Source organism: Anticarsia gemmatalis, chromosome 9 (assembly GCF_050436995.1).
Source record: "Anticarsia gemmatalis isolate Benzon Research Colony breed Stoneville strain chromosome 9, ilAntGemm2 primary, whole genome shotgun sequence".
Taxonomy (NCBI): Eukaryota; Metazoa; Arthropoda; class Insecta; order Lepidoptera; family Erebidae; genus Anticarsia; species Anticarsia gemmatalis.
The window spans coordinates 10,068,524-10,074,838 of record NC_134753.1 but is presented as its reverse complement, the minus strand read 5'-3'; the positions used below and the strand labels follow the sequence as shown (position 1 = coordinate 10,074,838).

Here is a 6,315-nt window from a genome sequence, read left to right as displayed (position 1 = left end):
TCGCAATTTGTGTTTTCTTGGTAGTGTAGGTATACCAATTTTCTCTAAAAAGTAAGATGATCTAAAACATTTTGTATCAATAAGAAAAAATAACGAATAATAAAATTTTGTTAAACAATACAAAAAAAAAATTGTGACGTTTTTATCTACATTTACGATATTTTAGTGGAATACTAATATTTTTATGCCGCTGTATTAAGTTTGTATCTAGTCAATATTCATTTGACAAACAAAATGTTGTTCTTTTAAAATAAGAAAGGTACTCGGTCGGACTCAATAGAAGTAGCAATTTACCTCGTAGGCCTTTTTTACACGTACCTACCACAACCGACCACGATGACGCGACGCAGCGACTAAATGTGGTTCCATGTGAATAGTGCCGCTGCAGCTTTTGCAGTTGCGTTGTGGTACCGACGAAACATCGATGTGGTTTCGATATAAGCTCGACATTTTTTATTTTTTTATTTAGCCTGTTTCTATGTCCCACTGCTGAGCAAAGGCCTCTCCCCTGAGTTTCCAGTCCCGTCAGTCGATTGTTGCGTCTGGCCATCCATCCAAGAACGCATCCAGGTCATCTCGCCATCTCCGTCTAGGCCTTCCTCTTCGCCGCCGACCATCTTGTGGCATCCATTATCTTATGGAAATATTTTATAGTACTGTTATAGTTGACGATAGAAGCTCGATATTATCGAATCGAAATCTTGTACTTTCACTTGTCTACAATATTATAGAGCCTCACTCAGTATGTACAATGTACACGCCGTGTTGAAACAAGTCTGACCTCGTTCTATTAATCTCTATTCAATATTGTTGCGAATGTAACAAAATATTTGTATAGCAAGTTTATTCGTATTTTTATCAAGAAACACAGGCCCTATTTGGAATTCTGTGTAAGTGAATAAGTCCAAGTTCTTAGAAATCGGATACGCTTGGATTTATTTCTATATCAATGTTCAATATCAAATAGGAAAATATTGCAATATCACTTTTATGAGTTTTATGTGGGCATACCCACAAAGAGTTCTATGGGGAATAGCTAATGTGGAATGTAAATGGCAAAGAGTAACTGTACCTCGATACTCTACTACTATCGACTACCGACAACCGGCTAGCTATCGTGAAATTTTATACATGTTTAGCGCCTCTAACGGGCTCCGTAAGAACTATATTGGCAGTACATTTTAATTGTCAAACTCTCGATACTCGACAGTACCGACTGCAGAGAATTGCGGTACTAGGGTTAAGTACTAAGATTAAGTGGAGGGCAATTTCGTAGTTTTCATCGGGTATGCTATTCAAGATGCTGTATCCTAAATGATTCGTAAATTTATTTCGTTACTCTGTCCCACTACCTGAAATGAGAAAGGGTCTGAAATTTTAAAAAATATTGGTATGTTGCTATTGTTAAAAATTGTTAAGTTGCCTTACATTTAAATTGTCGATCATTTGAAAGTGGGCCGAAAACTTATATAGCTCTAATTTAAAAATATTAATAAACAAAGAACGTGATTATATGTATGTATGGTTATATAACTAACGCTTTTATAACAATAGAATAAAATTTCACCACTACTATTAAAATAACCACAATTCATTATTACCAGTGACATTAGTAATTGAAAATAGTACATAGCATTAAATAGCTCATTACATCGATCATGGTTAAGCACTGCGGTGGGACATGTGACACGGTTCAGTGTTCTGGCTTACAAAGGATTATAATGCAATGGATTATTCACGGCTAGCTAAGGATTTGTTGCTGATAGTTTGCACTAGAAACTAGAGCATTGAAGCAGCAAATCATAAAACGTGCCAATGCACGTTTTATGATTTGCTGCTTCAATACTAATCATACTTCGTCTGGTTTTTGAAACTCAAGTTTCATTAAAAATTGAAAGTGCAAAGTTATGCTTGAATTTAATTCCGATAACTAATGACAATATTCATCAATAGATGTGAAATACTAAATCTACTGAATTTGTTTGAAAATCAATGGTTTCTGAAAATCAAGTTTTACAAATGTCACAGGCAGTGCAAGCTTAGTAATACTCTATTAGAAATAAAATAACGAAGATTTTAAGCTAATTCTTTGTGTTGTATTAAATCCCTAAGAAAAATGAGGGTCAACAATCAATACACCACAAATTTTCAGCCTGCCATTAATTCGGCCTAATAAACGCAATGGATCGGTCCAGCGGGCCGTATCAAGTGTTTCGTCAGCGGAGTATAAAAAATGACGTCACATTCAACCGTACACTGACAAATGTTCTTTGTGTACAGATTGCACGGCTGTGCAAAATCTGACGCACGTAACCCTCAAACGCGCGAGACTGATCTGCCCATTTGTTTTCAATATACCTTTTTAACATCCGAAGGGCGATTTCCATGGGCTATGGAAAATTTTGGAAAAAAATGGACCTTTATTCATTTAGCACTTATTTTGTGTGACTGTCGCTGTGGGTCGAGGTTTCGGGGCGATCTCGGGGTCTCCGGTTGCAGTACTTAGTGCTATTGGTATTTTCTAATTTATATTAGAATATTCTCAATAGTAGCCCGGAGCTTGGCCTGTCTTCATTCATTTCAGTCGTAACGATGACGACGTAATCAGGCTCCAAAGCGCATCTCCATCTTTGAATATTATAATGCAACGGGTCTAAAACGCAATTTAATTCAACCACGTTTCAATCGCGTTTAATATTAAGTGTACAAGTCGCGAGAGTTTAGAATTATTAACTCTATCTTTGCCTCCTTCTTCATATCATTATTGTCCTATTTCTAAAAAGCCCTTTCCGGTTTAGTTCTTGGGGCAAGAAGCCGTTGTTTCGGATTTTATTATTTTTAATCGCCTCTAATCCAACAAAATGAGAATCTACAAAGATATTATTACTGGTGATGAGATGTTCTCAGACACATACAGGGTCAAACTTGTTGACGAAGTGATCTACGAAGTGACCGGCAAGTTGGTGACGAGAGGACAAGGAGACATCAAAATCGAGGGTTTCAACCCCTCGGCTGAGGAGGCGGACGAAGGCACAGATGATGCAGTTGAGAGCGGTGTAGACATAGTCCTGAACCACAGGCTGGTCGAAACATACGCTTTCGGTGACAAGAAATCCTATACGTTATACCTCAAAGACTACATGAAGAAACTAGTAGCAAAATTAGAAGAGAAAGCGCCCGATCAAATCGACGTATTCAAGACCAACATGAACAAAGTAATGAAGGACATCCTAGGTAGGTTTAAGGAACTCCAGTTCTTCACCGGCGAGTCTATGGACTCGCACATGGCGACCTTCTACGCAGCAGCTTCTTACTAGACTCAGACACACAGAGTTTAATGACGAGTACTTAGAGAACTCAATAACTTTGTTCTACTTTATAAAAGAACATGATCAGCTGTTACATTAACTTCTTATAATAATTTCTCAACTGACCTTTAAAAGCTAAAGATATTATAACATTTTCAAAGTATTTACGAAACTGTAATAAATTAATATTATTTATTACATTCTTTACAAATCACTTAAAGTTAGGACAAAGTTTAAGAACGTAATCGAATTTCCTGGAAGTATGTTATTTGCGATTCAATATACTTTTGAGTGATTTTTATTATAATTTGAGATGTTAAACTTATACTTTGTAGGCGTGAAACTTGGATCAGTTCATCTGAATTTTGTCACTTTCAATTAACTTTGAAACTTCTTATACTACATAAAATGTGGCGCAAAAATTACAGTACATGTTTTGTAATTCTAACCGGACTTAAGTTTCATTAACTAATATCTTACTGAAATCTTTTTAATTTGCGGATACTGTCGATGTAATATAAGACCATAAAGAAAAAATAAATATTTAGTTTATTCAATTGGTTCATAAAATAATTTCAGTCAGTTATCAATCAGTAGTAAATAAAGTCAGAAAAATCGGAAAGAAAATAAAATGAACAAAATTGCCAACACATTTGCAATCGTAAGGTGAAACTCAATCAAATTTTTTGTACATATCAGTGGCTTCAAGACTTCCACAAAATACGTTAGGCATAATATTGACATATCGGTTTCTACGGTACGTGACGTAACATTAATACGGACCTTAATACACGAACAAGGGAACTTCGAACAATTGAAGATTGATACCAATATAGTGAGTAGTTATTCTTGAAAAGGTAAAAGACGGGTAGAATATTTAAAACAGGAATAAATCTAATTTTTAAACCAACCTAGTTCTAATCTAGTTTTTAGTCCTTGTTTTCTTTATTATTCCACATTTCATGTATAAGTAATAGACAGTGTTTAACGAGTAGTGATAATCGTTAAATTTTTCCGTATTGAAATTTCAGTCCTTCCTTCCTATCGTATGGTTAGTGGCTAACCTAGAGTGAAAGTTGTTCAAGCCAGACAAAGGCTTTTGGCATGACATTTTATTCCTTTTATATTAATTCTTAAAATTTTACATAACGTGTTTAGATAAGCCAACTATAGTTTACCTATTTAGTTATTAAAGCCACAGCTACACAATATTTTCTTTCGGTAGTCGGCTCTTAATACGACAGTGAATTATGTATATTTTTGATGATGATTGACACATCCGAGGACGCGTAACAAAAGCTCTTCGACCTTTTAAAAACGAGACATCGTTTGTCGAAACTTAAACCCCAGATTTTTTTAGGGAATAACAATATATTTTCTTTGGCTCTCAATATTCTGGAAAGCTTTTTTATTTTCGCTCAGGTACTTTCCCATTATATAACCTCTCGAGCGCCCAACGTCAAAATTCAAATATACCGTTAAGCGTCCGGGCCAAAAATGGCGCGCGAAATTGAATTGGCGGTTGGCGTTTAAGCGCCGATTCCGTCATATTTTAATACTAACACCCTAGTCATATCTTATATATTTGAAATCTACATAAAATTTGCTATAGATTAAAAAAATAAACCACAAATAATATTTGATAGTGGTAGTACAATAGTCGGTTTAATCTGAATATTGTGTGCTTTAGGCATGTGTTTGAAGAAAGTCTAAAAAATATTTTTAGGCAAAAAAAATAATATGACGAAAGGTCTTATCGTGTAGTTAATGAATAATGACATTAAAATCCACCTGTAAAATATACTCAAATCTTTAAAATTAGTTAGAAAAAGGATTTACAATATTGGTCATAAAGGATCATGTCGTTGGGTCAGATGTTGTTTAAGGTGCTCTCTGGCCTATATCAACCACTTATTCAAGTGTGTGCATTAGATCGTCGTCTCGTTTCATCAGCTTCAATGTCAAATATGTTTAAAAGGGATAAACATAGTTTTAGCATTTCGTTTTTACGTTTTTTAAATGTAAGATCGTTTTGCCGTACCACGGTGGCGGGGCGCTTGACGGGGGTAGCACATTCATCCGTGACACGGTGGCCGGGCGCTTGAGAGGATAAAAATAGGAGGCATTATTTGAGTACAAGAATGTTCTTAGTTCGTTGGTATTTCATATTTTCGAGTTTCGTAATAAAGTTTGCTATTTCTGAACAATTAGACGTTTTATATTTTATTTGAGAAATTTTGGACCCTTAAATTTAGATAAAGTAGTCTAGACATCGTTATGCTAACTTTTGATCGTGATTTTATCCGCTTTAAAGAAAAGCCAAAGAGAAAAAGTATGCCATCTGTTAATTGAGGCTACAAACTATGTACGCGCAAAATTTCATCAATATCCGTTTAGTAGTCGAAAGAGTAACAAACATACATCCTATCCTATCCTATCCATCCATCCCATCCTCACAACTTTTCAAATTAATAATATTAGTAGAATAGCATTTTTATCGCAAGTGCAGTTAATATTCATACCCACCTTCATATGTTGATTGTCGAATAAAGATTCGAAAATGGCAAGCCGAGCTACCATGGACAAAGCCTGCGAACGTATTCGATGCACGTGTCGGACATGGCCGTCCGAACGTCAAACATTCGGTAGCTTTTGACGTTTGAAGCCCATCTGGAAAATGGTTATTTGACTTTCTCTAAAGCTGTGAGATTTCCACGACATTTATGTGGTTTCAATTTGTATCAAAATGGTTTCCGAAATAATCGTAGAAAGAGGCGATTTTTTATCAATATCAACCGTTGACAAGTAAATACCTTTCGATTACTTCTGCTTGACTCATTGATTAGCCTTTTAAAGCCTCTAGCGTAACCCAAACGTTACTTTTTTAAACATTCCTCAATGCTAAACGCTTTCTTCTTGATAGCACCGAGTGCAGAAAAATGTGCTACGGATCCATGAGGCTTTGCTTCCTAAAATGTTCTATTCTTAACCAAAGAAATGTATTTTA

General features: G+C 35.4%; 1 pseudogene; it reads left to right on the top strand.

Moving 5' to 3' along the window:
* Positions 1–2,780: 2,780 nt before the first annotated feature.
* LOC142975268 (translationally-controlled tumor protein homolog pseudogene) lies at positions 2,781–3,317 on the top strand (annotated as a pseudogene).
* The last annotated feature ends 2,998 nt before the right edge of the window (positions 3,318–6,315 follow it).